At 42.7% G+C, this 18,072-nt stretch overlaps 1 protein-coding gene across 5 annotated transcripts in view; it reads right to left on the bottom strand.

Moving 5' to 3' along the window:
- Positions 1 to 18,072, bottom strand: part of mast4 (microtubule associated serine/threonine kinase family member 4) — a 173,450-nt gene that overhangs the window by 55,060 nt on the left and 100,318 nt on the right. The window lies entirely within an intron of this gene.

Genomic DNA, 18,072 nt, shown 5'->3' with positions numbered 1-18,072 from the left:
TGCCACACACAGTACATTCTGAAAGTATTCAGACCACTTTACACATTTTGTTACGTTATAGCCTTATTCTAAAATTGCTGTAAAAACAAAAAAAAATCCCTCAAACTACACAGAATATCTCAATGACAAAGCAAAAACTGGTTTTAAAATAAAAAAAGAAATATCAATAAATGTAATCAATTTCAGAATAAGGCTGTAACATTACACATTTTGGAAAAAGTGAAGCAGTCTGAATACTTTCCAAGTGAACTGTATTTCTAGTTGTTGTTACCCCTATCTCAAACTCAAAGGTATTCTCTCCACGTGTGTAAGCAATGGAAACTCCTGGTCCGTCAGGAGGTAAATCATGTTTGCTCTGGGGGCACCTACCTGTGTGCCAAACGACTATAAACTGCTTCAGATAACAGATGTTCAAGCTGGTGGACAGGGACATTGTGAAACGTCAATCAGGGGAGCCGAAACATTCATCAAGATAGTCAGCTGAATAATATCCACTATCCAGGTGGTGAGTCAAAGAGGATAAGGTTTAACCCAGGCTATTTATGCCCCGTCAGTGCAGGATTAGACCAGGAGAGTTTAACCCAGGCTATTTATGCCCCGTCAGTGCAGGATTAGACCAGGAGAGTTTAACCCAGGCTATTTATGCCCTGTCAGTGCAGGATTAGACCAGGAGAGTTTAACCCAGGCTATTTATGCCCTGTCGGTGCAGGATTAGACCAGGAGAGTTTAACCCAGGCTATTTATGCCCCGTCAGTGCAGGATTAGACAAGGAGAGTTTAACCCAGGCTATTTATGCCCAGTCGGTGCAGGATTAGACCAGGAGAGTTTAACCCAGGCTATTTATGCCCCGTCGGTGCATGATTAGACCAGGAGAGTTTAACCCAGGCTATTTATGCCCCGTCAGTGCAGGATTAGACCAGGAGAGTGCCACACTTCTGCCCAGTGGACACACTGAGTCGCACTCACTTCCTCACTCAACGGCCCTTCTCTAGACAGACAGGTACACGCACACACAAAGGTAGCCTAGTGGTTAGAGTGCTGGGCCAGTAACCGAAAGGTTGCTGGATCGAATCCCCGAGCTGACAAGGTAAAAATGTATCTTCTGCAAAGCAGTTAACCCACTGTTCCCCGGGCGCCGAAGACGTGGATGTCGATTAAGGCAGTCCCCCGCACCTCTCTGATTCAGAGGGGTTGGGTTAAATGCGAAAGACACTTTTCAGTTGAATGCATTCAGTTGTACAACTGACTTCCTTCCTTTCCAAACAGACAGGTCAAGGGTCAGTAATAGTAATACAAACGTAGTATTGTCATTACACTTCTGCTCAAAATCTACTCCCTCACCATGTCCCTATTCTCATAGAGACATGTTACACCCAAAAAGCCATCACAACAGGCCGTTTAACTGGAGAGGCAGAGGGCGAAATCACTTCCCCGTTGCCTTACACTTACAGGGCCAGGCAACAACAACATTAGTTAGCTAGTTAGTTTATTGTTCAGTGTAAACTGCCACCACAGTACATGTTAGGCTGTATGAGAGAGTGTCATTCTCGGTGTACAAACGGACGTTGACAGAAAAACCCTTCTCTAAAAAAACAACACATTTTAGCAGGACAGCCTTCATCAGTGTTATTTATCCTGTGGTACAGTATACAACTCATGACAGATTAAGAGGGGGAGAAAGCAAAACGTGATTGTCTAATGACGCTTTATACTGGGAATCAAGGAGCCCAGGGCAAAGACGATACAGAGAAAGTAGGCCAGTCCTGCTTGTGTGCTGTGCCTAGCAAGGTTTGCCAGTCTCAGTGATATGCAAAACCTCTCCGCCTCATTCACAGCCATTATTGTGCACCATGTGAAATCAGCACATAGCTAGCAAGCAATCAGTCTCTCTGGCAATGGAAAAGAGTGTTTTTATCAAACAAACCACCGTCTGTTGTGTAAAAAAGGTCAATGGATTCAAGCCAGGTTGATGTTCTTGCCCTTTGTGCGGTTGTCTGTGCCCAATAATGTTTGTAGCATGTTGTGCTGCTGCCATGTTGTGCTGCTGCCATGTTGTTGTCATGTGTTGCTGCCTTGCCATCTTGTCATCTTAGGTCTCTCTTTATGTAGTGTTGTCTCTTGTGGTGATTCTGAGTTCTGTCCTATATTTGTATTTTATTTTATTTATTTTTAATCCCAGCCCCCGTCCCCACAGGAGGCCTTTTGGTAGGCCGTCAGTGTAAACAATCATTTGTTCTTAACTGACTTGCCTAGTTAAAATAAAGGTTCGGTCTTGTTTGATCGAGGCAACAAAGGAAACCCTGTTGAGAGACAAATTGTGTGGAAATATAAAATCTCTGCTGTTCGTGCATTTCCTGGCGAATGAAACATTACAGTACAATACTTTTCATGTTGTAAATCAAGTAAAAATGTCTTAGATTATGGCTTGTTTACTAGCTTCTAGTTCAGCAAGGCATTAAAATAGCCAATAATTTCCAATCTGAGCAAATCAAAAGTCTCTCTTATCTTGACCCATGACAGCAACAAGAAGTCATGATTCCTCTTGTTTTTTTACATTTTTGAGCTTTTCTTCCTTGTCAAGAGATGTCAGGTGAGCTGACGTCACCCCAATATCCAACAGACAGGCACACAGAAAGAGCAAGAAAGAAAGACAGAAAAAGAGGGGAGGGTAGAGATTATGTGCTCTTCCTCCCCAGCTAAAGTATCTGACACTAATGCACTATGAGTCATATTTTGGTCATTGGGGATTACTGCTTTCACAAAATTATTCTGAACTTGTTAAAACGTAATACTTAACAAATATATTCCCATATTGCATGTCCTTTTAGCCTGAAAGATTCTACTTGAAAAATGGTCATCATATTGTTGTATTAGAAAGAATGGATAATGTCACAACACAAATACCAAACATCAGGCACTTATTCCGATGGCTGAAGGGTTCAAGTGGCATCACAGACAGAAATATAACAAAACAGAGACAATGCTGGGCCAATTGTGCGCCGCCCTATGGGACTCCAAATCACAGCCGGATGTGATTCAGCCTGGATTCGAGCCAGGGACTGTAGTGACACCTCTTGCACTGAGATGTAGTGCCTTAGACTGCTGCGCCACTTGGGAGCCCAAAATACTTACTGTAAGTATATTTAAAACCAAATATCTGACAAATGGCATGAGAAATATGGCACACATAGGACATATGAATCTTAAAATAAATATTTTTAGACTTTGACTCGCGTAGTATTTTACTGGGTGACTTTTACTTGAGTCATTCTCTATTAAGGTGTCTTTACTCTGACTCAAGAAAATGGGGTACTTTTTCCACCACTGCTCACAAGGGACAACAGCCCTCCCATCTGTTCTCCACATAATCAAATCAGTTATCACTGATATATACATGCTTATTCACTCAAAGCACTAACCAGCAAACCATCTATTGGTGAGCTTTGACCCTGCCCATTTAGGCTACAATCAACTACAGCCTCTCTTAATTTGTTTCAGTTACTCCCAATCAATGTTCTTATACAGAAAAAGACCCCTGGTGATTTGCAGATGAAAGGAATAGATTAAATGGCATAGTACAGCATGTCCTGAAAATACAGAGCAGCGAGGACATCCATTTCATATTAAGCTCTTCTTTAATATAAAATAGGTCATGCCGTGGATTATAAATATTATGAGTTTCAGAGGGACTGGACCAAATGCACTAGTTTACACAAAGACCTGGGATGTGAGGAAGAGCGCTATATAACTTACAATCCTCTGGACGATGCAGTGCTACAGTGATATACTGTCACAGTACTATGAAAGGTGATTGTATGAAACTTAAACTCCAAAGACAATCTGAAAGACACACCTACAGTATTCATGGGAAGAAAACAATTCTATATTTGGCTTATGTTCTAATGAGGTACCAGATATGAGGTACCAGATATGAGGTACCAGATATGAGGTACCAGAGAAAGACAGATTCATAGGAATCTGTGATAATCTCAAATAATATTCCTAAGAGTCGACACTCCTTTATTCCGATTTAAGGAAACGTGGTAATCATACGGTGTTGATAAACATCCTCTATAGAGTGCATGGCCCACAAGATACTGCCTTGATAGGAATCAAACATTCCCCCAGCGTTACAAGGCTCAATCATACACAATAGGGAAGCAGCAACACCCAACTTACGGTGCTGCGTTAACGTCATCACAAAGCATCTCAGATGACCCCAACAAGGCAACACATTCGCCTTCTCTGGTTCACAGTCCTTCCCTGGTCTGTCCAATTCAAAAAGTAGAAGAAAGAATAGGCTTGGTTCTCTACCAAACTCTGAATTCTTAAACACTCTGGCTGCTGAGTCCCAAGTAGCCTACATATGACAGAAGAACCAAACCTACACTCACTGAACAAAACATACTGTTTGTCATCAAGGTTACCTTTTGGATCGTCTGAGCATGGCCCCGCTGAGAAAGTGTGGCATGGTAAAGTTGGAGAGCACCGTCCACAGACTGGAGTCCGACATTGTGCCAAAGTCATGCCAGCCTCCTCCAGGAAGCGGGACGTGGAGTCTCAGAAGACACGGCGAAGAGAAGCGCCGGGTGTCAGTGACATGGGGGTGGGGGGCGACCCATCCCCTACAACAGTCCCAGCGACAAGCACCCCTACTCAAACCGACACCCTCCTCCTCCAAGGCTGCAAACTTACTCTGCTGTACGGGCACATCTGCAGCCAGCTGCGGCATACACACACACTGGCAGAGCAGACACTGCAGCGTCCTTTAACTGCTGTCCCAAAACCAAAAAAGAAAAAGTACTCCAGGGATTGCCAACACTTTAACATCAGGTGGTTATAAGCCTCTATGACAGGGACACCTTATAACAGCATACTTTTGCTTTTCCTGTCTGTGTATATCTGTATCCCATACACTCACTCAACCTGCTCCCTCTCTACCAGCTCAACATGCTCCATATCATGTAACAGGCGGCATCTACCACTCCGCATCCCAGGCAGGGGGAGGGGTTAGTGTGGCGCTGCATCATCAGCAGACATTGCGGTGCATTCACAGCTTTCACAATCTGTCTCCCCTCCAGAACGTCCTATGGGCTGGCCGGTCTTAAGCACACATTCTTGACAGTTGGCTGTTGAATTTGGCTGAGATCAGCCTGCATGTGTGTGTTAAAAGGGGGGCTGGGCAGGCAGCTGGGTAAGAGGAGAGGCATGCAGCCACATGATCAACAGGAGATAGCATGGCGTCAGTGATCTCAGTCAGGTTCCTGTTACACAGTGTGCCTCCACCTGAGGAGCCTGGTGAGATACCTCTCCCTGAGGGGAAACACTAACACTCATTGACACCCAGTCAAGGAAAAAGGATGGGAACCAATTACGGGACACAGGCATTGATTACTCACTAATGCAGTACTCCAAAACAGTGGCCAAAGTACAACCAAGGAGTCTTTCCTGAAACCACGTTACCTGACCAGGAAGAAATCCTGGCTCTATCTAGCTGTAGATGGTCTTCTGTCTGCATCGCACGGAGACTTGCTATGGTTCTATCGTACAATCATATGACCTGGCCAAGAAAAAGTCACACGGTCTGTAAAAACTCAGGGTCCCTAGATGATAACAAGGTCACACGGTCTGTAAAAACTCAGGGTCCCTTGATGATAAGGTCACATGGTCTAAAAACTCAGGGTCCCTTGATGATAACAAGGTCAGATGGTCTGTAAAAACTAAGGCTCACTTGATAACAAGGTCACATGGTCTGTAAAAACCCAGGGTTCCTTGTCAGGACCAGTGATAAAACACGCTCCCAAATTGTGAAGCAATGATGCTAACGTCAGGTAGCAGTGCAGGACTCTCAGCCCCCCTTTGTGTCCCAGTAGAGCCATGTGACAGGCACATCCCTACTCTAATTATGGTTTAGCTCTGCTTCTGGGCTCTAGATAAGTGAGGGTGATTTCAAAGGCAAACACTTTTACCGGTACATTAGTTGTTATTAGATGTTGTGCAGACTAGTCCAAAGATACATTTGAAGTCAAATTTAATTGGAAGCGCATTCATTGCGCAAGGATTTCTATTGGTTAATACATGTTTCTGCGGCCTGTCCTGGACAGATATGCTGACTGGTGTCTGATGGTGGCATTCGTAACTGCTGGTTATACAATCTAAGATAGAAAACTGAATTATAATTTTATAAACACAATTCTAAATATATAGGAATGTTGCTAAATTCTGCTTGGTGTTGACCTGAAATTACAGTGTCAACTACAAAATCTTCAACTCAAAATCTGCAATCCAAAGGGCCTCCCGGGTGGCGCAGTGGTCTAAGGCTGTACCACCAGAGACTCTGGTGGTACAGGCTCTGGTGGTACAGAGCCTGCGACCCAGGCTCTGTCGCAGCCGGCCGCGACCGGGAGGTCCATGGGGCGATGCACAATTGGCCTAGCGTCGTCCGGGTTAGGGAGGGTTTGGCCGGTAGGGATATCCTTGTCTCATCGCGTGCTAGGTGCACAGTGTTTCCTCCGACACATTGGTGTGGCTGGGTTCCGGATTGGATGCGCGCTGTGTTAAGAAGCAGTGCGGCTTGGTTGGGTTGTGTTTCGGAGGACGTATGGCTTTCGACCTGTCTGTCCCGAGCCCATACGTGAGTTGTAGTGATGAGTCAAGACAGTAACTACTAACAATTGGATATTACGAAATTGGGGAGAAAAAGGGGGTAATATTTTTTTTTTCATATATATTTTTTACATCTGCAATCCATGTTACATTATACACTTGAATATAGTTCTGAGCAGTGATGAACAGGGTTCACAAGATGACAGAAAGGACGGGATCAGTTGGATAACAAAGAAAGCACTATTATGTAGGATCTTCCTTTATGTGCAATCAGTGAAAGCATTACCATGTTTATTAAAGATGGATTTAATGAGTCTAAATACAACATGTGAAATGAATCTGACTTGTGGTCATGAGGAGAAGATGGTTGCAGATGATTTTGAACATTAGCGGTACATATGCGAAGAACGGGTTGTTAATAGCTGGGTTGTTAATAGCTGGGTTGTTAATAGTTGTTTTTTGAGATATTCAGATATTCATTCAGTGTGGTTAATATTAGGGATGTCTACGAGAGCACGTTAATAGGCCCCTCTGGAGCGGATTTACAGTGGTTAAATGTAAACTAAATATTTTTTATTTTTCAATAACTTAGCCATCTTTTGACCAGTCTCTTAACATAGTTTGAGAAAAGCTAAGACATGTACCATGTGACTACATTTTTTGTGTATTTTACCCCCTTTTCTCCCCATTCTCGATCTTGTCTCATCGCTGCAACTCCCCAACGGGCTTTGGAGGTGAAGGAGTCGCTAGAGTGCGATGAGCCAAGTAAAGCCTCCCCCAGCCAAACCCTCCCCTAACAACGCTGGGCCAATTGTGCGCCGCCCTATGGGACTCCCAATCACGGCTGGTTGTGATACAGCCCGGGATCTTACCCGGGTCTGTAGTGACGCATCTTGCACTGCCGTAGACCACTACGCTACTCGGGAAGCCAGAGAATAAGAATTTGAAGCATATTTTATCATATGTGCTTCCTACTGGTATAGTGTGGCATCTTTGAAAGCATCAACGTTCTTTTTCCGAACTCTTCATGGACTATTGTGATGAGTCCAAAGATCACATTTTTTATAAATCGTACTTTTAGTCCATGAGAATATGTTCTTTTAATGATTATTTTAAGCATTAGCGTTAGAGTCAAAAAGGTAAATTATTAATAGTTTTCAATTTTGTTTTGTTTTGATATCAATGTCAAACACGGTAATGTCTTTGCTGAACCTAAGAAATGTTGACCGTTGACAGGACTTTGTGGAGTGGATTTACAAAGGATTTAAGTGGACAAATAAAATAGGTTTTTCAAAGAATTTCCACATTTCCAAGGAGGAAAGTCTATCCTGACAGACCTTATGGGTCCTTGTGTTCAGCATTAGGAAAGTCTATCCTGACAGACCTTATGGGTCCTTGTGTTCAGCATTAGGAAAGTCTATCCTGACAGACCTTATGGGTCCTTGTGTTCAGCATTAGGAAAGTCTATCCTGACAGACCTTATGGGTCCTTGAGGCGAATGTGTTCAGCATTAGGAAAGTCTATCCTGACAGACCTTATAGGTCCTTGTGTTCAGCATTAGGAAAGTCTATCCTGACAGACCTTATGGGTCCTTGAGGCGAATGTGTTCAGCATTAGGAAAGTCTATCCTGACAGACCTTATGGGTCCTTGAGGCGAATGTGTTCAGCATTTGGAAAGACAACTACATACACATTTAAGTCTCCACATACAACGTTTCATGTCTCTTTAAGTGAGACTGCTTATAACATCACCACCTATAGGCCAAACAGTGCCATTTTTTAAATTACTCATGACCTGACATGCTAATTCTCTTGCCCTTGATTTACAGTAATGGGCTGCAAATATTTTAGGGAAAATGATACATTCTGTGCAGCACAGCAATTAGCCGAGTAGACTAATCTCTCCTAATTCATTAATCCTGATTAAAGTTCACTATGTTTTCTGGAATCACTGAAACATTATTGTCCTGATGGCTAATATTACACACATAGGGGATGACTGACACCAGACACTTGACTTCAAAGGATTTGTACTTAAAATGGATTAGCTGATGGATACCCAGCCTGCCCTTGCTGGTTAGCCTAGCGAGTCATCATATCATTTGCTCATTGACTGGTTAGCATTGGCAAGCTAATGTAGCGACTGATTTGTCTTTTGTTACTTAAAGGGTAATCTCTCATGGACAGAGCAGGTATCTAACCAAACAGGCAAGATTTTATTTCTGAGTTAAGCAACGTCATGTCTACTTAACAGGTAAGCATGACCACTAGTAGAAAAAAATCTAAACAAGACAATACTGTAAAATAAATGTACAAAGTGACAATGTCCTGCTGACAGGGTAAACAAACTTGAGAAATCTAACAAGCATGCTAATGTCTGAGGTGTTCACCATTCTTGTCAGTGAAGACCTTCCCATTGGTTACTCACAATGTGACACTAAAAACAGTAAACACAAGGCATACTTATAATACCCATTCAAGGAAAGGTCAATTACAGAGTCAAATTTCATATGAACAAATATGCCAACATTTGATAGGAAAAGCAAAATGCAGATAGCATCAACGATGTGATGATTTTGGAGAGCCTCACTTTCCTATTTATTCTCAATTAAGAGGTTTTCTAGTTTCAACTAGGAATATTACAACAATAATACTGTATTGCACAAATGCTGCAATCTTTGTGAAATTGATTCACTTGAACTAGGCTTCTGCTCCTCTCAACAGAAATGTAAGTGTAGTTAGCAGCACAAGTTGGTCAGAGGTGATGTGAGGGGGCGTTGTGCTACTCATTGATGAACACTTGGCTGTCAAGGACTTTGTCTTTCATACGGTCTGTATATTGACAACTGAAAGTATGTCTGGCGTAAACACATGCACTGCCAATGGCTTATAGGATGTATAGCATATTCTATAAAGAATATTCCTGACAAACACTACACAAACGGTATAAATGACAACATTCCCCTCCAAACATTACCAACAGTAACCACAAACACATTTACACTACAACAGTGACATGCGCATGAAACTGGGGCATACATGTGCCTTGTCATCACAGTTTGATACATTTATTTATCCAAAATAAGAATAATTCACTAAATTTAGAATGGTTACTCTTGAACTTCATTAATTAAAATCTGGGGCCTCATTTATAAAAGTTAGGTACATTTCACAGTAAATATTTATGTGGATCATTGCTAAAAATAAGTATAAAAATATTGATTAATAAACTTGGCGTACACCATATATATGTACACCATGTTTCCCGTTATAAAATCAGACCTGTACTAAAACTGTGCGCGAGTGAAATGTCAGTAGCTTGAAAAACACACACCATTCACCTTTTATGGTGACAATAACATCCTTAATTTGCTGTATAATTTGGAACTATTGGAATTAGGCAACGGCAGTTTCTAAAAGAGCAATGGTACATTTTATCAAATGTTTTTGGTATTTGGCAGAATATTTTTATATTTTGCAGTAACTTATGCTGTATTTGGCAAAGTACTGTGACAATTAACAAAATAAAAATAAATGGCCAATTGTTGTGAACCCGCCAGCAGAACATTTCAATACAACATTGCCTGCATTGACTTTACCTCAAAACTTAATACGCTCGACTTTTCGCAAATTCTGACACATTGTCTAAGGCTACACATTTTTTTAACAGTACCTACAGTAGTGATGGCAGGTAGCCTTGGGCAAGTAACCGAAAGGTTGCTGGTTCGAATACCCAAGCCGACAAGGTTAAAAATCTGCCAATGGGCCCTTGAGCAATGCACTTTACCCTAATATGCTCCATGGGTGCCGTACTACAATGGCTGACCCTGTAAAACACCACATTTCACTGCACCTATCCCATGGAAAGTATTCAGACCCCTTGACTTTTTCCACATTTTGTTCCTTTACAGCCTTATCCTAAAATGGATTAAATGAAAACATTTCCTCAATCTACACACAATACCCCATAATTACAAAGCGAAAACAGTGATTGCTAATTAATATAACAATTAAAAACAGAAATACCTTATTTACATAAGTAGCAACTTGATTGGAGTCCACCTGTGGTAAATTCAATTGATTGGACATGATTTGGAAAGGCACACCTATCTATACAAGGTCCCACAGTTGACAGTGCACATCAGAGCAAAAACCAAGTAATGAGGTTGAAGGAATTGTCCGTAGAGTTCCGAGACAGGATTGTGTCAAGGAACAGATCTGGGGATGGGTACCAAAAAATGTCTGCAGCATTTGAAGGTCCCCAAGAACACAGTGGCCTCCATCCTTAAATGGAAGAAGTTTGGAACCACCAAGACTCTTCTTAGAGCTGACCGCCCGGCCAAACTGAGCAATCGGGGGAGAAGGGCCTTGGTCAGGGAAGTGACCAAGAACCCCATGGTCACTCTGACAGAGTGCCAGAGTTGCTCTGTGGAGATGGGAGAACCTTCCACAGAAGGACAACAATCTCCGCAGCACTCCACCAATCAGGCCTTTATGGTAGAGTGGCCAGACGGAAGCAAAAACTCAGTAAAATGTCTGAAATCCCTTGAGTGGCCCAGCGAGAGCCCGGACTTGAACACGATCGAACATCTCTAAAGAGACCTGAAAATAGCGATGTTCCCCATCCAACCTGACAGAGCTTGAGAGGATCTGCTTAGAAGAATGGGAGAAACTCCCCAAATACAGGTGTGCCAAGCTTTTAGCGTCATACCCAAAAATAATCGAGGCTGTAATCTTTGCCAAAGGTGCTTCAACAAAGTACTGAGTAAAACGTCTGAATACTTATGTAAATGTGTTCCGTTTTCTTTTTTTAAATAAACATTCAAACATTTCTAAAAACCTGTTTCTGCTTTGTCATTATGGAGTATTGTGTGTAGATTATAAGGTTATAAGGTTATAAACTGGGCTGCCAATGAGATCTTGTACAGAAAAACTTAAAATACATAGCTTATCCATTTACTAGGCCCAATTAAATGAGTGATGTGCATGGTCATTTGTATGGCTACTTTGGGACCGCATAATGGCCAGAAAAGGTGAGGAATTTACTCTGCAATGGTTGAGAAAATGAAATGGATAGGGAATGTATTCTCATGTCTAATTATTATTATTTTATTTAACCTATTTAACATTTAACAACCTATTTAACCTTTATTTAACTAGGCAAGTCCGTTAAAAACACATTCTTATTTACAAAATTTACAATTTTGGATTCTAAAAAACACCCACTGATTTTCGCTCTTCTTACTAACGTCATATGGCTGCATCTTGCTATGAAGCGATGTTTTCCTTTATGTATGCTTGGGCGTGTCATCAAAATGTGCGTATGAGTACAAAACGTATGGTCTGAATATTGCATGGCGGTAAGGAATGTTTTTATCAATGCCAACTTTAGCAGGAAAATGTTGGAGAATATTATGTACATATGGAACGTTTATAAATGAGGCCCGGTAGCCTATCAATCAAACAAACATGTTTCTCAGAAAGGATGAACTCCTTTCCCCTTTGTCCTGTCCTTCCCATCCCAAATAAATTGGGTAAAGAGGGGAGAAGACTAGAGATTCTGGAAACATTAATGAACCAGAATGGTTAGTACAACAAAAGGAGGGATCGGGCTCAATGACCCTGCTGAATATGTGAAACCAGAGGAACCTACTATAGGAACAAAGGCTGATTCAGTGCAGCTCGGCAGGCGACAACAAGATACAGTGAAGAGGACCGTGTGACCTGCATCTCTGACAGCATTAGTGTGCCGAGAAGAGAGAAAATAAGGACTTAGGGAAAGAGCAAAGAGAGAGAAAATTGAAGGGGAACAATCTGGGAGACAGCCATGTCCCCCTCCTACTCGGTCACTTCTCCAGATGATACAGACTCCCTTTGAAGTCTTGACAAGAATCAGCCAGAGTAGCAAGCAGCACAGGCTCACAGACCAGAATATACTCATATAGAAACTATTGACTAGGGCTGGGTTTGGCCAGAGACATCACAATACAATATTATCACGATACTTAGGTGCTGATACGATATGCATTGCGAGTCTATATTTATCACGATTCGATACTGCAATGTTATTGTGATTCGATGTTCCAAACATACTGCTCACGAGATGTCTGCTGCAGAGGGACAAGAGAGCCATAATAAAAACAAGGTTTGCTCAGTGCTGAAAACATGCTGGCTTACCATTTAAAAAGAAGATTGTTGCCAAGCTATAGGAGGATAAATGGTGAAGTTGTGGCACAGGTACAGACAACTAGCGATAGCTAACGTTAACTACCTAGCAACAAATGGTGAACCAGAAAGTATAATACATCAAAACGAGGAATCGGGCTCAATGACCCAGTTGAATATGCAAAACCAGAGGAACCTACCCCAGGAACAAAAGGCTGATTCAGGGCAGCTCGCCAGGCTACACATCAAGAGACAGTGAAGAGTTACTGTTTTTTCTGCTAACGCACGACAAGCGATACCGGAGCGTCAAGTCTAGGACCAAAAGGCTGCTCAACAGCTTCTACCCCCAAGCCATTAGACTGCTGAACAATTCATAAAAATCATCACCGGACAATTTACATTGACAGCCCCCCCATCTCGTGTACACTGCTGCTTCTCGCTGTTCGTTTGTTACCTATGCATAGTCACTTGGCCCCCACCTACATGTACAGGTTACCTCAACTAGCCTGTACCCCTGCACACTGACTCGTTACCGGTGCCCCCTGTGTATAGCCTCGTATTGTAATTCTTATTGTGTTACTTTTTATTAGTACTTTTTATTTTAGTCTACTTGGTAATATTTTCTTCTCCTTGAAGCATTTCACGGTAAAGTCTACACATGTTATATTCGGCACATGTGGCAAATACAGTTTGATTTGAAGAGGACAGAGTGACCCATCTCCGACATTATTACTTTGAAAAGCGAAGAGAAAACAAGGACATCGGGAGAACATTCATCGGGAACACTCAGGGCGACAGCCATGTCCCCCTCCGTCACTTCCCCAGATGATACAGAGTCCCTTTGAAGTGCTGACATGCATCAGCCATAGTAGTGTGAAGCACAGGATCACAGACTGGGTAGTTTCTAAATTCTGCTATTGACTAGGGCTGGGGATTGCCAGGGACCTTCTGATATGATTATATTGCGATACTTGGGTGGCGATACAACATGCATTGTGATTCTATTTGTATCACGAAAACATGTCGGCTTATTATTTAAAAAGAAGATTGAGGCCAAGCTACAGTATAGGCTGAGAAATACCCAAGTTTTGGCCCAGGTACAGCCAACTAGTGATATACATGGGGCTCGATTTTCAGCTGGTGTTAAAGCCAGCTCTAGTGTCAAACGCATACTCTTTGGGAATTTCGACTTGATAAAGCCAGCGCTCTGATATTTTGCAAAAGCTGGTCTTAGTCATAATGCAATTGGTTAGGGTATCAATTTTTCCAGCGGAGGCACACAGTAGCCTAATCAATAGCTGACTAAACTCCACTCCAGATAATCAATAATCAAATACAATTTCCTTGATGAGATTCAATTGGCATATGCGCATCTGCGCTGAGATGTCATCTTGATGAAGTATGGATTTCAGCAAACAAAGAAAGGCACGCAACTACCGAGGACAAACTTAGGTACAAGGTAACCATTTCATAATTTACATTTTAGAAATATTGACCATGGGTGAAACGATGTAGTCGGAGCTAAATTCCACAAAGTCTCTGCTCCACTCCGGAGTTCATCAGAAACTTCATTCACTATGGAGTGGAGTCTATAAAATGTTTTATAAAAAAATTATATCAAAGAAGCAAAACAGTCAGACACTCCCGTTGTTTCTTTACATTGGACATTTTTGTCCATGAATCTTCTGTGAAAAGTTTGGCTTGCTTAAGCAATGCACATTGAATGAAAAGTTTGGCTTGCTTAAGCGATGCACATTGAATGAAGTGTCAGCGACTATAGGAAGTCTGTTTAGGAACAAACTATTTAACAATAAACTGCTTATTGTTTTATCATTTTGTATTTAAAAAAACTGCATCTTTCACTTTCATCTGTTGGACATAACTGTCAAAATGTGGGAATTCCGATCGATGTCCTTGATGCTGAATCCGCGTGTAGCTTAGGCTATTTCCCTGTTTCTTTGTTTACCTTTCATTTACATTTTAGCCAATTAGCAGACGCTCTTATCCAGAGCGACTTACAGGAACCATTATGGTTTACTGCCTTGCAGATTTTTCACCTGGTTGGTTCAGGGATTTGAACCAGCGACCTTTCGGTTAATGGCCAAACGCTCTTAACCCCAGACCTGACTGCCCTCGACCAGCACAAAAACATCCTGTGGCGGACTGCAATAGCATCGAATAGTCCCCGTGATATGCAACTGTTCAGGGAAGTCCGGAACCAATACACGCAGTCAGTCAGGAAAGCTAAGGCCAGCTTCTTCAGGCAGAAGTTTGCATCCTGTAGCTCCAACTCCTAAAAGTTCTGGGACACCGTGAAGTCCATGGAGAACAAGAGCACCTCCTCCCAGCTGCCCACTGCACTGAGGCTAGGTAACACGGTCACCACTGATAAATCCATGATTATCGAAAACTTCAATAAGCATTTCTCAACGGCCGGCCATGCCTTCCGCCTGGCTACTTCAACCTCGGCCAACAGCTCCGCCCCCCCCCCGCAGCTCCTCGCCCAAGCCTCTCCAGGTTCTCCTTTAACCAAATCCAGATAGCAGATGTTCTGAAAGAGCTGCAAAACCTGGACCCGTACAAATCAGCTGGGCTTGACAATCTGGACCCTCTATTTCTGAAACTATCTGCCACCATTGTCGCAACCCCTATTACCAGCCTGTTCAACCTCTCTTTCATATCGTCTGAGATCCCCAAGGATTGGAAAGCTGCCGCAGTCATCCCCCTCTTCAAAGGGGGAGACACCCTGGACCCAAACTGTTACAGACCTATATCCATCCTGCCCTGCCTATCTAAGGTCTTCGAAAGCCAAGTCAACAAACAGGTCACTGACCATCTCGAATCCCACCGCACCTTCTCCGCTGTGCAATCTGGTTTCCGAGCCGGTCATGGGTGCACCTCAGCCACACTCAAGGTACTCAACGATATCATAACCGCCATCGATAAAAGACAGTACTGTGCAGCCGTCTTCATCGACCTTGCCAAGGCTTTCGACTCTGTCAATCACCATATTCTTATCGGCAGACTCAGGAGCCTCGGTTTTTCGGATGACTGCCTTGCCTGGTTCACCAATTACTTTGCAGACAGAGTTCAGTGCGTCAAATCGGAGGGCATGCAGTCTGGTCCTCTGGCAGTCTCTATGGGGGTGCCACAGGGTTCAATTCTCGGGCCGACTCTTTTCTCTGTGTATATCAATGATGTTGCTCTTGCTGCGGGCGATTCCCTGATCCACCTCTACGCAGACGACACCATTCTATATACCTTCGGCCCGTCTTTGGACACTGTGCTATCTAACCTCCAAACAAGCTTCAATGCCATACAACACTCCTTCCGTGGCCTCCAACTGCTCTTAAACGCTAGTAAAACCAAATGCATGCTTTTCAACCGGTCGCTGCCTGCACCCGCATGCCCGACTAGCATCACCACCCTGGATGGTTCCGACCTAGAATATGTGGACGTCTATAAGTACCTAGGTGTCTGGCTAGACTGCAAACTCTCCTTCCAGACTCATATCAAACATCTCCAATCGAAAATCAAATCAAGAGTCGGCTTTCTATTCCGCAACAAAGCCTCCTTCACTCACGCCGCCAAGCTTACCCTAGTAAAACTGACTATCCTACCGATCCTCGACTTCGGCGATGTCATCTACAAAATGGCTTCCAACACTCTACTCAGCAAACTGGATGCAGTCTATCACAGTGCCATCCGTTTCGTCACTAAAGCACCTTATACCACCCACCACTGCGACTTGTATGCTCTAGTCGGCTGGCCCTCGCTACATATTCATCGCCAGACCCACTGGCTCCAGGTCATCTACAAGTCCATGCTAGGTAAAGCTCCGCCTTATCTCAGCTCACTGGTCACGATGGCAACACCCATCCGTAGCACGCGCTCCAGCAGGTGTATCTCACTGATCATCCCTAAAGCCAACACCTCATTTGGCCGCCTTTCGTTCCAGTACTCTGCTGCCTGTGACTGGAACGAATTGCAAAAATCGCTGAAGTTGGAGACTTTTATCTCCCTCACCAACTTCAAACATCAGCTATCTGAGCGGCTAACCGATCGCTGCAGCTGTACATAGTCTATTGGTAAATAGCCCACCCTTTCTCACCTACCTCATCCCCATACTGTTTTTATTTATTTACTTTTCTGCTCTTTTGCACACCAATATCTCTACCTGTACATGACCATCTGATCATTCATCACTCCAGTGTTAATCTGCAAAATTGTAATTATTTGCCTACCTCATGCCTTTTGCACACATTGTATATAGACTCCCCCTTTGGTTTCTACTGTGTTATTGACTTGTTAATTGTTTACTCCATGTGTAACTCTTTGTTGTCTGCTCACACTGCTATGCTTTATCTTGGCCAGGTCGCAGTTGCAAATGAGAACTTGTTCTCAACTAGCCTACCTGGTTAAATAAAGGTTAAATAAAAAAAATAAAAAATAAAATAAATTAACTGCTAGGCTACCTGCTGCCTGTGGCAATGTCATTAACAGGCCATATCATGCGATGGTAAGCTAATCTTATTATAACGTTTGGGGAATGTCCAATTGTCCACGGCTCGTACATGCAGTGCCTTTCTGAAAAAGTACACCCCACAAACTCGCTCAAAACAACTGGTAATCCTGGAAAAAAACAAGGTCAAATAATGACGTCAGTTATCTTTAGGTCAGAAAGTCGAAGCTATAGAAAGAGTCAGAGTTCCCAAGTTGGAATTCTGAGTAGGGTGACTGTAGCTAGCTACGTCTAAACAAAAGACTCCACTATGCTAGCAACCACTTCAATGTAACTGTTACCATTAACAACTTCTGTATCCTGTGCATGTGAGAAATACACTTGGATTTTATTTGATATAGTGTGTGTTTACATGAGACGGTAAATGTGAAGAACCACATGACCTGCATCAAAGTCAGATTAGGATATAGGCCAAGGGCTAGATGAAGTGTATATTTACTACTACTTTGATTGACTAATTTCACCACTTTTATTCTTGAAATCTTTGGTTGTTTCCTTACACTGTGAATCCTTAGAGATGGGTGGGGTTTAAAAGGATGTGAACGAAGCTGAATGGGTGGAGGCAAAGAAGAGCTCTCCAGTAGGTGTACCAAACAATTCAGGGGCCATTTTCTCAAATGTGGAGTTTCAAGTTTAACTTTCAAAGCAGAATTACTTTCCCATTGTTCCTCAACTGTAGTGTATGATTTTCCATTTTCTAGCTCAGCCTCTACTTTCATCCAATGTAAAAAAAATAAAAAACACAATTTTAAATTTTGCTACATGGGACCAAATCCAGG

Source organism: Oncorhynchus kisutch, linkage group LG23, assembly GCF_002021735.2.
Source record: "Oncorhynchus kisutch isolate 150728-3 linkage group LG23, Okis_V2, whole genome shotgun sequence".
NCBI lineage: Eukaryota > Metazoa > Chordata > Actinopteri > Salmoniformes > Salmonidae > Oncorhynchus > Oncorhynchus kisutch.
The sequence above is the reverse complement of the archived record's forward strand: the minus strand, read 5'-3'. Positions and strand labels throughout refer to the sequence as shown.